The sequence below is a fragment of the Marmota marmota genome, unplaced genomic scaffold, assembly GCF_001458135.2.
Source record: "Marmota marmota marmota unplaced genomic scaffold, marMar, whole genome shotgun sequence".
Taxonomy (NCBI): Eukaryota; Metazoa; Chordata; class Mammalia; order Rodentia; family Sciuridae; genus Marmota; species Marmota marmota.
The window spans coordinates 461,331-483,091 of NW_026000196.1; the positions used below are offsets into that span (position 1 = coordinate 461,331).

The 21,761-nt window shown below is 40.9% G+C and overlaps 1 protein-coding gene across 2 annotated transcripts in view; it reads left to right on the forward strand.

Annotated features, from left to right (window-relative positions):
- Arnt2 (aryl hydrocarbon receptor nuclear translocator 2) overlaps positions 1-21,761 on the forward strand; it is a 174,463-nt gene that overhangs the window by 5,999 nt on the left and 146,703 nt on the right. The window lies entirely within an intron of this gene.

The window sequence follows — 21,761 nt, forward strand, 5'->3', positions numbered from 1 at the left end:
TGTTTTCCTTCTCATGGGAATTTCTTTGGAAGTTGTTGTTATGAGAGAGGCTGACACCTCTCCTGAATCTTTCTTGCTTCCTGTCTCGCCATGTGACCTCTTTCTTCGTCTTTCACATGTACCCCCGCCATTGTGATAGTATCCCCACTGAGGCTCTTATCAGAGCCAGGTAGATGCTGTCACCATACCCTGGAACCTCCATAAGCTTCTTTTCATTATAAAGTACCCAGCCTTGCTGATTACATGTGACATACACCTGTATACCTAGCTGTTCAGCAGACCTCGAAAGTTTGAGGTGAGCTTGGGCAACTTAGAGAGACACTGTCTCAAAATAAAAACTAAAAAGGACTGGAGATGTAGCTCAGTGGCAGAGAATTCCTGGGTTCAGTCCCCAGTACTGGGGGAAAAAATTACCCATTCTCACATTGTTATAGCAACAGAAAACAGACTAATACAGAACTATACAGTATATCCCCCTTTCAGCTTGACTTCTTTCACTGGGTAATGTTCTTTTATATTTCCACCGTGTCTTTTAGTGGTTTGATAGTGCATTCTTTTTACTGCTAAATAAGATTCCATCATCTGGATGTACCACAGCTTATTTATCCATTTAACTATGGAAGGACATCTTGGCTGTTTCTAAGTTTTGACATTTATGAATACAGCTGCCGATGGCCAACACTTATGAACAACTACTGTGTGCTAGGTACTGGGGTTAAAATGATGAGCAAAATAAGTACAACCCTGGCCATCAAACAGTCACATTGCCATAAAACAGTCACACAAATTTGTTATAAAATGTGTTAATACTATAAAGAAATGATCCCCTGAGGTAAAATAATTGAGGGACTTAATTTAGATTGGAGGATTGGCATAGGCCACTTGAAGTCAGTGAAGCCCTCTTTGAGGAGTGACCTTTAAGTCAAGCTCTGAGGAGTGAAGAGAAACATAAAGAAGAACATTCCAGGTACAGGGAGAGCCCTGTGGTTGGGAAGAGCTGAGCAGGTTTGAACAACCAAAAAAGGACAGTATTGAGGGAAAATGGTGAGCATGGATAGAAGTGGTGTGAGAGGTTGGAGAGGAGGATGGAGACTGGCTCCCACAAGGTGATGGATCTTGGGTTAAGGGTTCTGATTTGATTCTAAAGGAATTAGAAAGCTTTTGAAGGGTTTTGTGTGCGGGAGATACATGATACAACATGTACTTTTTTTTTTTTTTTTTTTTTTTTTTTTTGTACTGAAGATTGAACCCAGGGGTGCTTTACCCCTGAGCTTCCTTCTTTTTATTTTTGATTTTGAGATGGGCTCACTAAATTGCTAAGGCTGGCCTGGAACTTGCAATCCTCCTGCCTCAGCCTCTTCAGCAGCTGTGGTTATAGGCGTATGCCACCATGACCAGCCCATTGTGCACTTTCACAGGATCCCTGTGGCCTCTGTGTGCAGAACAGATTGGAGGGAGTCTCAGAAGCAGCAAGACTCCAGTTAGATGATGCAGATGAGTGTCAGTGGAACTGGAGCGAAGTCAATGGATTTGAGATGTATATGGGACAGGAATGTCATACTGAGCAACCCCTGTTCCTCCTTGCCCATCTTTGCAGTTGGGCAAGGTCTGTCCTGCTTGGGGTAGAAAATCATCATGACTTTATGTGAAATGTAAGGGGAAGAGGTGAAGGATGATTCCCAACTTTCTGGTCCTGACACTTGGGTGGTTGAAGGTGATGGGAAGATGGCGAGGTGCCGGTGGCCAGTAGGGTATGCCCAAGGCTTCAGTATTTGACATTTGGCGAGGTGCCGGTGGCCAGTAGGGTATGCCCAAGGCTTCAGTATTTGACACTTTCTATTAGAGAGGCTGTGGGACACATGGCCTAGAGATCTGGGCTGGAGAAATAAGTAAAAGGAGATGTTAGCATTTCCCAGTTTCCCTTAGAGTATTATTTGGGGGTAAATTGGGTCACAGATTGTAGGATATTTAAGCCAAATAACTTAGTTCCCAAACAGCACTTCTGTTTACGGCTTTATAATCTGTCTTTCTTGAGATTCACTAGGACACAAGGTCATAGGGAGATTATTTCTGCATTTTTTTCAGAGCCATTAATACACTCATACACGTATACAGACTTGTGCTGGTTTGTAATGTAAGAAAGGAACATCCTTACTTAGAGTTGCCAAGAAGTGAAATGTGCTGCTTGGGAGGCCATGAAATTTTCCAGTAGGATCTGGTGGGCAATTTTGTGGAGCAGGTCTGGCTATTGAACTAGGTTTTCACACAGAACTTTTTGTTCCATGAATAAAAATTATTTCCCATTTCTTGTCAAGCTCCCTCCCACTGGAGGGCTTTTGCTTGTGCTGTGTCCTTGGAATGATTAAATACTCCCCTGACTTTCCTTCCCTACTCCCTACCCCTCCTCATACCTAACCATTTTCCTGTCCAATTCCATTTTCCCCTCCTGGTCTCAGTGTAAATTCTTATTGCATTAGGGAAACCTGTCTTGGTGCCTTTATTCAGGTAGAGTGTGTTTAGAATGCTTCCTGCCAGAGCCCTATAGGGCTGTACTTTGTCTTGGAACACTTGGAGCACTTCCCCTTGCCTGGAACTAAGTGGTAGATTGTGCAGTTGTTTGATGGGTGGATGCCTATGTCCCTGCCTGATGGAAACTCATAAGGGAAGGGAGGCCACATTGCTGTGGCAGCTCCAGTACCTGCCGGATCGCCTTCCCCATGGCAGACCCCAGTAAGGTTTTATTAACAGATGAATGTAGGATTCTAGAGAATTGTCTTATATTTTCAAATGTGATTAACTTCAACTACATGTCTTGAGGAAAAGAAGCATACATTCTATATTTGTGGGTCTCTGTAAAAGAATAGGCCAGAGCTGACTTGATTTAGATTCTAAGTTTAATTTGTAGAAACTGATTTTGATCTGAAAAATCTTGCCAGCATAATCCCTATTCAAACCATTCTTTGAACTTTCTAAGGCAAGGGAGCCTTGGAGGCACATAGACTTTATAAATCTCCCCAGGAGGACGGAAAGTCACTTAGGTAAAAGTCCTTGTTAACATCCCACTAAGGTCTACTAGGAAGAGGTCCTCCATGGTGGCGTAGTTACCAGCAGCTATAGATGGGGCAGACTGCATGCTGGCTTTAGATGTAGCCATTGTACAGAGATGGTGGCCTGGGACTTGGGAGGCAGCAGCAAGGTTAGATGGTATATTCACTGCCATTTGGTTGAACAAAGCAGGTCTGGAGTTGGAAACTGAGGCCCTTTGCAGAAAACAGCACCTCTGTGGCTGCCAACACTGGAACAGTTTGACCATTTCCAGTCAAATTACTAAAAATGTCCAAATGTTTACAAGTAGGTAGTTCTTGCCTTTATGTGCTGTGTGGAAACACTGGCCATCCTATTTACAGGTATGGCTGTGTCTTCAAAGTGGGCAGTGCAAAGCAGGCTATGCTAGCCCTGCTGAGGAGTGACCTTCTCCCTTCAACACTACCACTGAGTACAGTGGACATACACTTTGATGTAAAAAATTTGGAAAATATGCAAAAGTTCTAAGATAGTTTCACCACCCTCACATTTTTGCATATGTCCTGAAGATATTTTTCTAAATATCACACACATATGTATACATTGCTGAATTGTTTTAAACATATTTTCATTACTCTCTCCTCTTCATTAATGGTATAGCCTATCAAGAATACTGACTTGAGTGTCAGTTCATAATTGGTTAAACTCTGTTTCATGTTCCATATTCACTGTGCTGCTTCCTAATGCCAGTGTCACTAACTCATCCAAAAAGCTTTGACCACTGTTTGTTGTTTATGTCTCCTCCTGAATTGAACTATAGATTTCCAACCAGCTCAACTGACAAGTCCCCAGGGCTTGGAAAGCCTGGACTGAGGTGATTTCTTGTCCTTCCTGTCTGTATTTTGTGCCATTAGACAGATCATGGTAGTTATTCCTGTTTCCAATGCAGATTCAGGAGCTGTAATAACAGATGATGAATGTGCTTGTTTGGGGTTAGCTTATCCCTGTTTTTCTTCTTTTCTTTTAAACAGTAGGGAGTAGCTGCAAGTGGATCTGGGCACCTTTCCTTCCAGGTACAGGCAACAGAAGAAAGACTAGAAAGTAAGACAGCCAGGGAGGAGTCCGGATGACATGTCCAGGGTGGGTAGCACCAGAGGAGTTGACCTGAGTTGAAACTGAACTTTGAGTAGATTCAGGGCCTTTGGGTGTATCTGAGCAGACTGGCCAATGGCCTTGCTGATGGCTGAGTGAAGGAGATGGGACCAGAGAAGAGGGTGGTCTTCCTCACACCAGACATTCATGGAACCCTGTGGTGAGTCATTTTGTCCATCAGAGCCTTTCTGCCAGGTGAGTGAGGCAATTTCCTAACTGTTTGTTTGGACCTTCAAATTGCCCTAATAGCAGTTAAGTAAGAAAACCATGGAATTGTTAAATGACTGAAGGTATCTAGGAGGGGTACATGACTTCCTGGAAAAAACAGCAGTATATGATCTTATAATCAACAGGAAGCCTAAAGTTAATCTAATTTTTAATTTATAGAGTCACAGCTATATAGAATGGTATTCCCTTTTTATATTAAACAGATCACTGTGGCAGGTGGTAGGGCATCTGAGAAAGCTGGCCTAGGGGCCACACAGGTGTGTCCACATGGTGCTTCTCAGTGGGGGGCATTTTCAATGTCTGGAGACGTTTTTGGTTGTCATTTCAAAGTTGTATAGATGCTACTGGCACCTGTGTATAGCAGCCAGATTTTCCAAAGAATTGTCTAGCCTACCATGTCACCAGAATTGTGTTTGATAAGCTTTGTCTATGGAGAACAAACCTTTTCTAGGCCTCTGGACAGTGGCAATTGGAAAAGAAACCCTAGAGTGCCATCCAGATGATGGCCTGCATGAAGCATGTCAGAGACACATGGCAGCTTTAAAACCAAGATGGTTCTTTTGAGATAGTTATAAAATCTGTGATGGAAGTTAATTTAAATGTGAAGTAACAAAACTGCAAGAAGTTTTTCTTATTATTTTTAGAACAGCATTTATGTTTCTGTCACATCAGCAGTTTGAAATGAGGCATAGTCTGGAATCATTTGCCATAATTTGATATGCTTGATAGATTCCAAGTCCCCCAAAGAATAAAATGAATGAATGTGATCAAGGATCACAGCTGTGTTCTCCATGTTTTTGAAAGCATTTCACACCAGAAAACTTCTAGTTCGGTTCCTCCAATGTCCCTGCCCAAAGGATGCTGTGCTAGCTGCTAGGGGGCTAGAAAGATGTGGATCAAACAGGTTGGCTACGTGTGGCCTCTGTTCAGCCAGTCCTGGAAGCAGGCAGCCCTGGGACAGGTTTATGCAAATTTGTGCAAATGACTGATCCTGTTGGTGTGTTGAAGAGAATGGGGCCCTCTCCAGTTCTTTTCTGCAGGCAAAGAAAGAATGCTGAAGGAATGGTTCAGAAGTACAGCTCTTTGCAGGACTAAAGTGTGTATGCTTTTTCCTAATCAGCATCACAAACAGCAGGTCTCAATTTCCAGCTGCCCGCTGAGTCTGTAGGGTCCTGCAGATTCTGGGAAGCCTGCATCTCCCTGGTTTACTCCTTCCCCCACCAGGTCCCCTGTGGCAGCGAATGGCACCACTCTCCATTCATTGGCCCAAGCCAGACATTAATTATTTTAATTGCCTATCCACCTAATTAAACAAATATTAATTGAATGCCAACTGTGTGCTCACAGTGGTGTGCAAACCCAGGCGTGGTTTCTGCTTTCACAGAGCTTTACTGTGTGGTTGGAGAGTCAGCCATTTATTAAATAATCACACGCTTGAGGATATCATTAAAATAAGTATTATGAGAGAAAGGAGTCTTTGTTTCCTAATGCAACAGGAAACCATTGAAGTGAGCCCGAGTAGGGATGTTTTGTGATCAGAGGAGCATTTTGAAGAGATCTTTCTGGCACCTGAGTGAAGAGTATCCTTAGTGGCAGCAGGCAGGCTGGGTGAGAGAAATCTGTTGCATGACCATCTTGACAGTTCAAGGAAGGGATGGTGGAGGACTGCTCCAGGTGGCAGTGGATGAGAAGTAGATGGAGCCTTGAGATAGTTAGAAGTAAAGCCAACAGAACCAATAGAACAAGGGATGGAATGGATATAGATGAAGGAGGCAAGGTTCCTGATTCAGGCATTAGCTACCATTTCTGAATGGTATGAAAATAGTTTGTATACAACCAGTAACGTGAAAACTTGTGCTCTGTATGTGTAATATGAAATGAACTGCATTCTGCTGTCATAACAAATTAGAATAAATAATTTAATAAAAAGAAAAAAAGAACACTAGGTGAGATCTGGAGTGTTTGGGACTTTTTTGGTGGGAGCTGGAGAGACCATGAGTTTGCTCTTGGACACATTGAGGGAAAGCCACTTTCAGTTCAGAGATGGGGACTTGCTCATAACCTCTGAATTGCTCCTGCCCCTGGAGTCAGGATCTTCCCTCTCCTCCTCCTCCTCTGTACCTTGAGCAGATCTGGCATATATGTGGTGCTTCATAAATATTTGTTGAATGAATCAGTGTATTGGTTTTCAAATTCCCCAAATCCCAAACCAACAAGGAGAGCTGGGGGTCCATGACAAGGATTTTTGTTTGGAGGAATTTTTTCATGCTAAGATAATTTCAGGCCTATGGAAAAGTTGCAGAAATGGTTCACAGAGCACCTACATGCTTATTACTTAGATTTCCTAATTGTTGTTACATTGGCTGTATCCATTTCCCTCTTCATTTCTGTACTATTTAAGAATAAGAGGCAGATATGATGCACTTGCTTAACCCTAAATACTTCAGTGTATACTTCCTAAGAATAAGGACTTTCTCCCTTAATTTGTAGCCTGAATTAGGAAGTTGGCATTAATCTAATAGCACTATCTCATCCATAGACTTTATTCATAGTTCACTAATTGTTCCTTGTAACAAAAGAAAAGAGTTATTTTCTGGTCTTGGATTTAATACAGGATTACAAGATACATAAAGTTGTCTCCTTTAATTCTGAACAATTCCATAGTCTTTTTAAAAAAATCTTTTATAACCTTAATATTTTTGGCAAAGTACAATTATTTTTAGGAATATCTCTCCATTTGGTTTTGTATGATATTGTCTCACAATTAAAATGAGGCTGTACTTTTTTAAAAATAGAAAACAAATTTTAATTTTTTTTTTTTTTGGTACCAGAGATTGAACTTAGGGGCACTCGACCACTGAGCCACATCCCCAGTCCTATTTTTATATTTTATTTAAAGACCGGATCTCACTGAGTTGCTTAGCGCTTCTCCATTGCTGAGGCTGGCTTTGAGCTAACAATCCTCCTGTATCAGCCTCCCCAGCTGCTGGAATTACAGGCGTGTGCTGCCACACCCGGCAAATTTTAATTTTTTGAAACAAAAATACTACAAACTACTATTGTATCACAAGTTTACTTCTAACAGTCCTGTGGAAGCAAGTGTCTCAGTTGGTGACATCAACAGATGATTAGGACAGGTGATTAGTGATATAAAATGCCATTCCCTACATGCCTGACACACCTCATTTGGGGGTACTCTACACCATATTTAGGCATGTCACATGTTTCTGGGGAGTACAGGTCCTGAGGATTATTATTATTTTTTTTAAGATTGTAGGGTTAACACTTTCCTAAACTGAATATCAACTTTATTTGACAAGTAAAATAATTATAAGCTAACTTTGCAAAGATTACCATATCTCTAATAAAGTCAATGGGGAGTTGAAGTATTTAATTACCAACTTTCTTGACATAGAAATTGAAAAGCGTTTCAGGTAAGTTGCTCGTGTGGAATGCCTGAAACATATTGCAATTAACAATTGGATCTTCATTCAAACAGTAATTTCTCTGTGATTTGTCCTGTTTTGGTTTCTGGTACATTTCTAGGATTAGATGTGCATTTGCATTTATTTTAGAAAGTTAATTTACTACTTCCCTTAAGTTTCTTTTAAAAACAAGGGCGCAGTTTACTCTGCTTTGTCAAAAGGGGAACACCTTTTGTTTTCTGACTTAGTGATTTCAGGGGATATAATTTGCCTACAGAGATTTGCTGAATTTTGCATTCTGAGAATTCTCCTGCCCCATCCTGAGTTTTAGAAGTATTTTGTTATAGCTATAGAAAGCTGACTAAGTTGCAGTAAGGCTTAAATGTTCTATTCACAGTGTTTGGGATGGGACTTAGCACACAGCAGGTGCTCTGTAAGCGCTGCCTTCCTCATTACAATTGTTCTCTTAGTACCTTCACAGTGGTGTGGAACACTATACTGACTTTGGCATCAAAGAACCAGTTGTGCCATTGAAGAGAGGGCTCTCTTGTGAAACAGCCCTTGATACTCCAGGGCTGTCAAGCACATGCAGCATCATCAACTGCCCCCTCTGGACATTCCTCCTTCCAACCTCATTTCAGAGAGAAACTTGGAGCCCTGCTTCTGCTGTCCCTACTCCGCTCCTCCCAGCCCTGGGAAGTGTATCAGTGGACTTTAAATAGTCCTTAACCTTGCTGGATCAGGCTGCTCCCTACTCTCAGGTTGTGACATCTTTCTCACTATTTTTCCCATTCACTGAACTGGCCTTCAGCCCTAACTTCTTGCAAGTCCAGATCTGCACAGCTTCATCACCCACTCCTCTTCTGCCTGCCCTCACTGGCAGAGGAAGAGCATCCTATCGCCCAAGGACAGCTATCCCTCCCTATGTTCTGGACAGACCAAGGTGGAATCTGCCCACCATGAGGGATCCTCTGTTGATGGCCCAGGGGCTACTGTGCTCTGGGTGGGATGCTGTCCCTGGCCTGCCCACACACCTGGAACTTAACTTCTGCAGCTACTTGGTGTCCTGTCTCCTTCTACCTTTCACTTGGCCCTCCTACCCTCCACCTGGGTCCAAGCCATGTGAATTTTGTGCAGTACTTTGTGGACAGACTGGAAGTTAGGTCATGTTCTTTTTTGGTTCAGATTTTTTCATTCACTCTCGTTCATAATCCAACAAATATTTATTAACTCTCTGCCCTTTGTTAATTTTGTTCTTGGTGCTGGGAGTAGACTGATTAGGAAGAATGACAGTCTGTACTTTTATGATCTGTAGTCTCCTGAGGTCCCCCTACCCCGTTTTGCCTGGAAGGCAGTTTCTCCCTGTGTTCTCCACACTAAATGTGCAGTTGGACAAACCTTTTTTCAGAATGCAAGGGCCTGTGAGGTCTGTCTACCACCAGAGGGTGCCAGACCATCCAAGTAATTATGTCTGGGATCTGCCACTTGACTATGCACAGAACAACCAGGAGAGCTTGTTAAGCACTGAGGGTTGCCCCACCTCAGAGTTCCTTCAACAGACTTGAATTTCTAACATGTTCTCAAGTGCTACTACTACTGTTGCTACTGCTGCTCCAGGGACCACAGTTCAGTTCCACAGTGGCAGGGACAGCGCTAGGTTAGTACTGTGTCCACAGCCAGCTAATCTGGTTACTCATACCAGGGCTTCCAGGTTCATGAGCCTGTTGGATCCTATTGTTTCAGAGTAAGGGCCTGTCATGGAACCAAGACAGCTGCCTGGTCCTTAGGTGCCATTTCTTATGATTCTGCTGAAAAGAATTCAAGCAAACCACAGTGTAACAAGCAAAATTTAATAGAGTGAGAAGCAGGGGTGGTGTGCTATATAGGCACTGCATGGAGACTACTCTGAAGAAACATTGGTGTGGTGCTCACAGAGTTGGAGTCTTTAAGGAAATGAGGTCCCCCCACCCCATTTTGCCTCTATTTTCCTGCCCCCCTCCTCCATTGGTTTATTACCCTTTGGATTGCCCTCAGCAAACTTCCTTTGTAAGGGTCTTGATGCTCTGATTGCAAGGGAGATTGGGTCATTATGACATAGTTTCAATGTTAAGGGAGGGTCCTGGTGACCTGGTTACAAGAGATAATGAGGACATGGTCTGAAAATAGTAGTTTTCCTTGAGGGGTTATAATTAACTATGATTGGAGGATATCTCAACATATCAGACCTCACTTTTCTGAAGCTTATCTGCTTCCATTAGGGTTCACCATGATTGTAGGTACTAGTACCCTGGAGAGATTATAATTATCTGCAGCTTGGGAGGGTGGGGCATTCCAGCTCTCTTTCCCTAGTGTTTGCCTGTTTACATAAAGCTTTTTGTGGTTTCAGTTTTATGACTCCTAGATTTTCCTTGATGCATAGACTTGTCCATCATTGTTCCTTTCCCCACCCACCTATTCATGGCTAACTAACCTACCTAACATCAAAGATGATCAGACGAAGTTGGCTCATTTCACAGATGAGGAAATTGAGATTTAGACAGTGGAGCAGAGACTTGGAACCCATTCTTCTGATCCTAAGTGTACCTTCTTTTAAATGTTACTCTGGATTTCCCTGGACAGTCTGAGGACAGAAAGGAAATGGACTGACAAGTGAACTGTACTGAGGATACATGAACCAAAAGTGTCAGCTAGTCATCCTGCAGCATGAAAAGCTGGGAAGAGCCCATTCTCAGTGGACTAGTCCTGGCTTTGGATGGATAGGTGTGGGCCTTTGGACCTGACCCTGTTCTCTTAGTCACCCTGATCTTTTCTCTTTGGGGTTTCATTTTCCCATTTATAACCTGAAGGGTTAGTTATAAAAATGCCTCTGATGTGGCTGGGTTCAGAAAGTCTTGGGAGAAAAAGCTGAATAGTCACAGTTTGGGTTCTCAGGGAAATTGGGGGGTACTTGGGGAGGTAAACCTAGAGGATCTTCTTGTGTAAGTATCCCCTGGTTTTCAAATCCAGTGTAAACCTTCACCAGAGGGTCTTATGATGAAAGGTGTAGTAAGAAGAACATAGGAGGACACCTCAATAAGCTCTGTGGGTTAGAGCCTGAGGCGATGGGAGACTGCAACAGAGAGATAAGACACTTGACCCCCCTCACCCAAACCGCTATCCACCTATTTCTCTGAGCCTCTCTTCCCATTTTGTATTCTTACACCAGAGCCCATGTTCTAGTTGTCTTTCTATCATACCTTCTTCTTGGTTTAAAAGAAATAGATTTTATATACATATGGATATACATATATAGAATATAAAATATATATTACAAACATATGAAAAAAATAGAATTCATTTCAATAAAAATGTCTTATCCTTGCCCTAGGAGAGTCAATGAGGTGTGATAGTGAGACATAACCATTCCAGGGATGGAATCCCATTTCTGCCACTTGGAGAAATGTCTTAACCTTTTTGGGCCTCACTTTCCATGTTTATATAGTAGAAAAACAAAAACAATGCTCATGTTCCTCTAAATAATTCACACATTGGGAACTATTGTGGGAATTAAATAAGATAAACATGTAAGACATGTAAAGCCAGTGTCTGCCTCTTGGTAAGAATCCAGCAAATGCTTATTACACGAGAGTCTATAACAGGACTCTGATCAGGAGTCACTGGGAGGGCTTTCCAGTAGCAGGTGCTTTAGAATCTAAAGGGAAGAAAGGCCTTGTTGACTATACCATTGTTCAAACTCTGGGTAAAGTTTTCTCCTTAAACTTTAAGATTGATAGTTAAATGCCTTAGGGCACAACCAGATAAGGAAGGAAGGCTTCCATCCTTCAAGCTGCTGAATTAGTAAAACAAGGGGATTAGAGATCTCATTCAAGAAACTCCTAAAGGAGCTACTTCTAGACGATGGGACGTGACTGCCAATGGAAGTTCTCAGGTGCAGGGAGGAATGACAAGACAATAAGCGGTGAACACAAGAAATATAAATATGCTCTGACCATACATAATAACAGGATATACTTTATAGGGTGAGTAGAGAGAAAGCTGTGTGGTTCAGGGCTACTAAACTTTTGCTAAATATGTATAATGGTTTTAGAATGATAATCGATGCCTTTACCATAAGGAGTTTCTAAACTAGTGGAACAACAAATAATAGAATGAAACCTGTATTTTAGTTAGCTTTTTCGCTGCTTTGACCGAAAGACCTGACAAGAACAATTAGAAGAGGAAAAGTCTATTTTAGGGCTCTTGGTTTCAGAGGTCTCAATCCATAGGCAGCTTTATTCCTCAGGGCTCAAGGTGAGACAAACATCAGGGTGGCAGAGTGTGATGGAGGGAAGCATCTTACATGATGATCAAGAAGCAGAGAGAGAGTAAGCTCAGGGCAATAAATATATAACCAAAGTCATGCTCTAACATGGCTCTTCTAGCCACACCCTTCAGTTACCACTCAGTTAATCCCCATTAGGGGATTAATTCACTGTTTGTTTAAGAATCTTATAACCCAGTCTTTTCACCTCTGAATGTTCTTGCATTGTCTCTCACATGAGCCCCTTTGGGGGACAATCAAATCCAAACCATAACAGCCTATAACCCTTTCAATAAAATAGTAATAAAGCAGGGAAAAAGAAAATGTATGACAAATAGCTGAAAAATGGTAGAAATAAATTTGTCTATCTAAATAATCTGAATAAATGTACTGTTATTTCAGGTTAGGAAACAAACGTTGTCTAAGTAGATTTAAAAAGAAATAGAGGCAAATGTGGTTTATAAGAGATATAATGTGAATTCCCTTTAGAGCTTTAATTGTGTAGATAATGTTTTTTAAAATTTTTTTTTAGTTGTAGTTGGAAACAATATCTTTATTTATTTTTATGTGGTGCTGAGGATCGAACCCAGTGCCTCATACGTGCACGGCTGGCACTCTACCACTGAGCTACAGCCCCAGCCCCTGTAGATAATGTTTTATTTCTTAAGATGGAAATCTGTATAAATTTTTGTTCCCTTTTCTATGCCTTAAATTTTTCCAAATGTTATGTTTTAAAAATCTATTTAAAGTTAAATGACAATGAAGAATATATTTTAGGTAATATGATAGTTAATACCAGCTGGGCATGGTGGTCCATGGCTGTAATCCCAGTGACAGTGACAGGTGAGGCTAAGGTAGGAGGATCTCAAGGTAGAGACCAGCCTCAGTAATTTAGTGAGGCCCTGCCCCAAAATAAAAATTAAGAAAGGGCTGGGGGTGGAACTCAGTGGTAAAGCAGTCCTGGGTTCAACCCCCAGTTAAAAAAAATAAAGGTGGATACCAAATATTTTTAGGTATGTATTATGGATTTGTGACTGAAGTCTATATGTATGAAGAATAAAAGGAAAACAAAAAACTCAAGAGGAATGTTTTTAAAATATAAAGACAGACAATTCAAAAAGTGTAAAAAAAAATCACTAAATCATGTTTAGTTTCATTAATAACTAATGAAATAAAAGTTGAAACAAGCATACTTTTGCCCATTAGCTTGACGATAATTAAAAAGCCCTCTAATATCCTGAGTCAGTCAAGAAGTTTGTGCATTTTGTGGGAGTGAAACTTAGTGTACCATTCTGGTGGTGGCAAATGTTTATAAACTCTGGTTCAGTAATTTGAGTATACTAATTGATTTTTAAGAAAATAATCAGTGTGAGAAAAAATGTCATTAAGAAATTATATTGCAGTGTTGTTTATAAAGATAGAAGTAAATAAATATAAATGTGCAACAAGGATAACTAGTAATGGAATCTAGATGTCCTTCGGTAATATAAACTTTGTGTATGTACAGTATTTCAATGGCCTACCAATTAGGTATAACATTGATGAAATAGTTCTACTTATTTGTATTTATATGTGTGAAGAGAACAGTCTGGAATCATCTGGTAAAAAGTTAATCATAATTATCACTTTATGTGTCATGATATTTTCCAGCTGTTTTAGTCGTGTAAATTATTAAGAGTTTAAAAAGAGAACACGTTCCAAATTTATATGTCATATTTTGTATTAGGTGATTAAAAGCATTAACTTTTAAATCAAACATATGTTAGTTTGCATGCATTTCAGCTCTGTCACTTAGCTGCATAACTCTAGGCTGGTCACTTAGACTCTTTGATTTCTTTAAATCTGTAAAATGGTAAATGTTCTCCATTGAGCATGTGTGTAAATGGATGATTCATGTAATGTGTTTAGTATAACCTTCCAACAGTGTCTGTGCCCAGGAACATTAGCTGTTATCACCATCAGGATTGTCAGCACCATCCTGGACCTGAGGATGTTTCACAAGGACTTGAGCAAGGTTCTCAAATGACCTAACAATAGCAGCATTGAGGAGTACATGTGGGAACATTCATAATTTCCTGACACTAGGAACATGTTCCTGACACTGGAACACTCATTGTGAGTAAAACAATAAGTTATGTCCAATGTCTTTATATATAAAGACTCTACCTGCCTACACTTATCTCCCAATATAGTAGTCCTTTCAGATCATTTTTTAAATCTTGTTTTTGTGGTATGGGGAATTGAGCCCAGAGTCACTTTTTATTTATAATTTGAGACAGGGTCTCACTAATTTGCTGAGTGTCTCGCTAAATTGCTGAGGCTGGCCTCAAACTTGAGATCCTCTTACTTTAGCTTCCCAATTCACTGGGATATCAAATGCTACCATGCCTGCCTCCTGTTAGATTATTAATCCATCAAATACATTAATCCACTGATTAGGTTACAGCTCTCATAATTTAATCATGAACTTTGGAGGGATACCTCATATCTAAACCATAACAATTACTAAAAGATATACTGAGTGTATTGAGATTGCTAATTCCCTTCCATATTAATAGTAAGACTTTTCTGCGAATATGCTAGATTTACAGTGCACTCAGTGAAGCATTTGGTGATTTTGTGTGTGTGTGTGTGTGTGTGTGTGTGAGAGAGAGAGAGAGAGAGAGAGAGAGAGAGAGAGAGAGAGAAAGTCTTACAGTATGTTTTGTTTTGTTTTGAGTACTGGAGATTGAACTCAGAGGCACTCAACCACTTAGCCACATCCCCAGCCCTATTTTGTATTTTTTTTAGAGACAGAGTCTCACTGAATTGCTTAGTGCATCGCCATTGCTGAGGCTGGCTTTGAACTTGGGTTTCTCCTGCCTCAGTCTCCCCAGCTGCTGGAATTACAGGTATGTGCCACTGCACCTGGCAATAGTATGTTTTACTAGGATTCTTTCATCTGTAAAAGACAGCCCAATATACACTAGATTATACAAACTGTAAAGGAATTATAAAACTAGATATCCAGGTGAGCATTTGGCTAGGGAAAGATACAAGAGTGCTAGTGATATACTTGAGATACTATGTCTCTTCCCTGTAGTCCCTTATTCAATTTCCTCCTATATTGGTCTTTTTCTCTGGTAGGTTCTACCCACATGGTGGTCCAGTTTCCTCTTGTTAGTGGAAAGTCCTGCTGAGGTCCTGGGTGCAATAGCTAACTGACATCCCTGTCATTAGAGTACACCATGTTGTGTGTGGCTAGAGGTGGGCATGTGTCCACCTGAGGAGCCCCCTTGGGGGTACATACCCAAGCCACATGGACCTGGAGTGAGAGAGGGGACATGGCTCAAATGAGGCTTTGTGTGGTCACCAGAAGAGAGAAGCAGACAGGATGGGTGGTTCAACAGGTGTCGGACCCTGACTGATAAGGTACTTTCATTTGTCACGGGTTATAGTTGCTTCATTAAGTTTGCACAATACTCCCATGAATTTTTATTCTGTGATATTTTATTCCCCCCCACCTTTTTTTTAAATTGAGGAGATGGCCCCAGAGATGTCCAGAGTCTTGCCTACTTTGGCAGGAAGACATAGTGGTCACCTCAGGTCTGAATAGAGGTCTCTCTCCCTCAGTGAGCTGCTTCTCCAATTGAGATGTCTCCTCTCTCAGCACCATCACAGTCCAGCCATGGCAGTGGCCTTTTCAGTGTTTTATTATGGTGTCCTTTTGTCACAAACAGGTAAAATTTTACCTGTGGATGGAAACCAAAGCAATCATATTCTTACTTTCCTTTGGCCTAAAACTTTCCCTTTCAGTTGTCTGAGTAATAATTTTTCTTTTGCTTTATTGATGCAACAGTTTTTACTGTTTTCTTCCAAAACCGCCCTTAAAAAAAAACACACACACACACAAATAACAGAGAATAGATTTTTTTATTTGAAATATTACTGTCATTCATTTTTAAAAAAAAAAATTAAATTTTAATTTGTTATATATAACAACAGAATGCATTACAATTCATATTACACATAGAGCACAATTTTTCATATCTCTGGTTTTACACAAAGTACAGTCACATCCTTGTGTCTTCATACATGTACATGAGGGAGGGGAAGGGAGGGGGCATACGGGTTGGAAAGAGTGGAATATAATGGTCATCGTTACCTCACTGATTGTTTCTTTTGCTGAGAAGAAGCTTTTTAGTTTGAATCCATCCCATTTATTGATTCTTGATTTTAATTCTTGCACTACAGGAGTCTTATTAAGGAAGTTAACCTGTCACACAAACTCACTTCCAGAAACCAGTGCAACCCAGGGTCTGTGTTTTGAAGGCTTTTAAAGTAGAGCTGTCTATATCTATGGCTGCTTTTAAGGCTCTGACATGAATTCTGTACAATTCCTTGAATAAAACAAATCCTGTTCTATAGCCAGGATGGTTGAGATTGAAGGATCAAATAAGACATCCAACAAATGAGTTATTCAAATAAAAAGATTTAATGAAGGTATTTTTGCAGAGTAATTTGGGATATCAGGTCATAGTCAACTGCTTGTGTCCAAGGCTTGGCATACTGGTTTGTGTTCTGTATATGGGTGAAATCTGCTTATGTAACTTCAGACTGTTTCAGGGATTCAAACATGCCTTCAAATAGCTACATGGCCATGGAGTCTTGGTCTTTTTAAACATGTAACAGACTTGCTGTTTCTGCAAACACAGTTCTCCAAATGGCTATTATTTTATTTGGAAAACTAATGGCTGGGTTTCTTTTTCACTGTCTTCCATAAGGATTGCTATTTCAGTTGAGCACCATTGCTGCAGGATGACCTCTGAGGGACAAGTTCCATAACTTACTCCCAATTTTAAGTTCCTAACTCTATCCACAATGCTCAATTGAATTAAGCATTTATCAGAACTGGACTTAAAAAAAATGAAAATACCATTTATTGGGTGCATGGATAAAAAGAAAAACTAGAAATGTGATTGGTTACTTGTCTCCTTTCATTAACAGTAGCCAGGGAAAGGACTCTTGAGGTTTGTGCTGCCGCTGCTTCTGTTGCTGCTTCGACTTCTTCCTCTTCCTACATCCCCAGACCTTTTTATATTTTATTTTGAGACAGGGTCTCACTAAATTGCCTAGGCTGACCTTGAACTTGTGATCTTCCTGCCTCAGCCTCATGAATTGCTGGGATTACAGGTGTGTGACACCAGGCTCAGCCTGTGCTGCTTCTTAAGATTATTGGTGGCTCCTCAACCATACCACGGACATGAGTATTTTCCATTTTCAGCACAGAGAAGTAGAGTTGGGTTTCAGGGTGTTGTCTTAATAATATAAATGCAGTATCAATTGTAGCTGCTCCAGAATTAAGAGCAAAACTCAACTTCTCAATTTCCCCTTTCTCCCAAGGCTACTACATCGCAAAGGAGAGGGCTGAGGAAAAGGAGAGTTGGGTTAATGCAAGAGCATGATTATCTCTCTCATTGGGTGGGTTTTGTTTTTGTTGTTGTTGTTGTTGTTGGCACCAGATATTGAATCCAGGGGCACTTAACTACTGAGCCACATCCTCAGCCCTTTTTATTTTATTTTTTTAAATTTTGAGACAGAGTTTCACTAAGTTGCTAAGGGCCTTGCTAAGTTGCTAAGGCTGGCCTTGATCTTGCAATCCTCCTGCCTCAGCCTCCTGAGTTGCTAAGATTACAGGTGTGTGCCACCATGCCTGGCTAATTGGGTTGTTTTTTTAAGGAGGTTCATGAATAGGGAAAAAACATGTTGTTCTTGACTTTGTTAAATTATTTTATTTAGAGGAATACATTCCACAAATTAAAAAAACAAAAACAACAACAACAAAAAAGTCCTTCTGGCTAGGTGCTGTGCTGTGCAGCAGCTATATTAATCAACTCAGGCTACATAACAAAATGTGGCAAAATATGACTGGGTAGCTTAAACTGCATAAACACAGTATGACTAGGTAGCACAGAGATTTTTTTACAGTTTGGAGGTTGGGAGTTTCAGGATTAAGATGCTAGCCAATTCAGTTCCTGATGAGGATCCTGGCTTATAGACAGCCATCTTCCTGATATGTTCTTACATGACAGAGAAAGGGGGGAAGCAAGGTCTCTGATGTCCCTCCTCCTCCTCCTCCTCCTCCTCCTCCACTAATCCTATCAAGGGAGCCCCACCCTGATGACCTTATCTAAACCTATTTGCCTCCTAGAAGCCCCATTTCCGAGTACCATCACATTGGAAGTTACAACTTCAAAGTAAGCATTTTGGTGAACACAACTTAGTAGCACTAGCACAAAATTATTTTAGTGAGATGATATTGTAGTGACCCATGTTTGAGCAATAAGGACATAGACTTGAGTAGAAAAGAAAGAAAGACAGACATCAGTCATTAGCAAATATTCTGACCCATGAGATTAGTCCCTGCTTTGAGGCTTGTGTCACTTCTCTGCCTCTGTGAAGACACATTTTAAAATTATTTCTTCATTCACAGCTCAAATTAATTCTGTATTGAACTGTCTTACTTTGGTTTTTGTATTTTTATAAAACTAGGTATTTTACTTGTTACTGTTTTGGGAATCGACATATGTAAATGATAAGAAATACAAAATATGTTTAGGTCTTATGTCCAACTTTTCTTCAAATACTTTCCCAAGATAACAAGATGTGCTGCTTAGTTTTGAACACGAGTAGTTGGTACGTGATCTCTGATACAATACAGGTACCCAGAAAACCTCAGAGGAAGGAAAGCAGCATTGAAACCTCAAGATATAAAGAATGAGGATGTGCTAAAGGAGGAAGTGGAAGTCTGATTGCCAAATGGTTTGGACAGGAACAAAATTCAGTTCAGTGTTAGAATGTACAGTTAACTGTGAGACTTCTGGTATAACCATAAGTAGAGTTATTGAAGATGATCCTTAGGAAGATACAGGTTTTGGAGTCATAGATAGTTCCCTTGGAGTCATAGGACACACCATGGCCTGACACATACCTGGGCCTTGTTTGGTATTCTTTAGGGACATATGACGCTTTCATTAACAAAGCAAATTGTTCTACATTTAGCTCACAAGGAACTCGCCTCTTACTGTCCTCACTTGCCCTCACTGTCAAGGTCACCCACCATCTAGGGCTTGGGATGTGGCTCAGCAGTAGAACAGTTGCCTAACATGAGTGAGGCCCTATACCATGAATCCCCTTCACTGTTCCTTTATCCCTAGTACCCCACCCCCACCACACACATATACACAAAAGATCGCCCATGCTCAGCAGCTCCTGTGGATGATGCTGAGGGGCAATCTGTATTGTCCATTGTGTTTGTCCATGAGCTTAGTACTATGCCTTGTTTACCACATTTGCACAATAAAGCTGTGTTTGTTGAATGACTGAGGGGAAGATTGGCGTGGGAGAGAAGGTGCCAAGATTTAGGTGCTGTCTCCAGTCCTGAAAGAGACAGCACTGTGGAATCTTTTATCCTTACCATATCTATTCATGGGTTTAAAGGGCTCTAGGGAGATTGTTGAATAGTATCATCAATACTCATATATGCACTGTCATTTAACCTTGCTTTTCACAAGGTTTTGGACATTATCTCATGAGTAGAGGTGGTGCATAATTATAGATGGAAGGGAATCAGACTAATGTGTGGTTTCATGGGTGAGCAATTGAGGAAGCTGGCTGTGATCCTAGTTCTTCTGGCCTGTGTTCTCCTACCCCTGCCCTGGTATTGGGGATTCAATCCAGGGGTATCACTGAGCTATGCCCCCAATCCTTTTATTGTTTTGAGATGGGGGTCTTTCTAAATTGCTAAGGCTGGCCTTGAACTTGGAATTCCCCTACCTTATCCTCTCAAGTAAGCTGGGATTTCAAGCTTGCACAACCACTCCTGGCCTCAATGGCTTATTTATTTATTTAGTTGTAGTTGGACACGATACTTTTATGTTATTTATTTATTTTTATGTGGTGCTGAGGATCAAACCCAATGCCTCGCATGTGCTAGGCCAGCGTTCTACTACTGAGCCACAACACCACCACCCCCCTTCCTTCCCCATCAATGGCCTATGTTTTCAAACACTATATCATGTTGAACTTTGAACTTTACATAGTAACTGCAGGTCTTAGAGATCAGGTCCTCGGCCCCCCTAGTGTTGAAGATTAAACAGCACAGAAATGTTGAGGGAAGCGTAGAAAACAAGTTTTATTTAATAGAAGGACAAAGATAGCAGACTTCTCTAGAGAGAAGGGGACCAAGTGCCCATGGGAGTGAATGTGTGTTTTGCTCTTTTATAGATACCAGACCCCATCTTCTTCTCTTTTTTCTCCATTTTTGTGCCTAAGGGCAGGAAGGAGCAGCACAAGGGGTAATCTTTAGCAACTCTATTGTGCTGGGAAGTGTGACCTGGAGGTGTTGGCTGTTAGCCAGCGCTCATCTTCTCAACCCCCATCATTTATTACCCAGACTGCTGCCTCAGTTTGTTAAGGAATGTCACATTTCCTGTCCCCTTAGGCCAGGCAGGGCTGCAAGCCAATTGCTTTTTGGCAAAGAAAGCATGTGGGGAGTCAGTACAGTGGACTTGTTTTATAGACTTATTCTCTTAATCTCATGTTCCCACATCCTCATCTTCATTTGTACCCTTATAATTTATGTGAAATCTGTGTCCGCTGAAGTGCCCTTAGCTGATAACTGTGGAAACTGAGGTTGAAGAAGGGCGTGGTCACAGGGAGGAGGAACTAGGAGAACTGGACTTTAAACCTTGTCTTCATAAGCCCCTGCGACATGCTATTTTTGGAAGCAGACTTTTCAGTTTTTAATAGGAGTGAATTCTGCTCTCTTCTATAAGAGAGAGAAAGAGGACCTGAAGAAGGCAGAGAACACTATTACTTTAGTATACAATTCCCAACTTTTATTCCCTGCCATCTGTCAATATCCACTTCTGATCTCTGGATCTAGAAGTATACACAAATAATTTGTAATGTATAATGAACTGAATCCTGAAACATTCTTTGACACCTATTTCTTGCTAAGAAGTATATTGAAAAAGATGTGGGATTTATTTGATACAATGTACATCACTGGAAGATTCTTTCTTAATCTTAGAATACCCTCTCTGTATTCCAGGACTCCTTTTAAGATAGAAGAAATTAACTTGACAGATGTAGTTTTTCATAACAAAGGAATGGTATAGCCTGATAGGCTTCCTTGAAGTTCCTAACGTCTAATAAGAAGTATATATTTGACCTTCCTCTATTTCCTGACATTAGCTCCTAAAATCCTTGGCCTCTCTGGAATTATATATAAGAGTATCAGATGAGATGGCTGTGACTGGGACTTCTAGGTGGCTTCAGGATAGGGACTGTCACCAGAAAGACCTAAGCAGGACTAGAGGACTGGGACTTTCAACCCAGCCCCCTGGGTTGAGGATGAGGGGCTAGAGATCCAGTTAATCACTAGTGGCCAATAATTTAATTTTTCTTACATAATGGAACCAAGGTAAAACCCCCTAAATGTTGGGGGTCAGGGTCATTCCTGTTGGTGAACACATGTAGGTTCTGGGAGGGTGGCAGAATCCCAAGAAACTCAGAAACTCCAACCCCCATTTCTTGCCCTACTCATCTTTTTCACTTGGCTGGTTGCATCTTTGTGTGTGTGTGGGGGG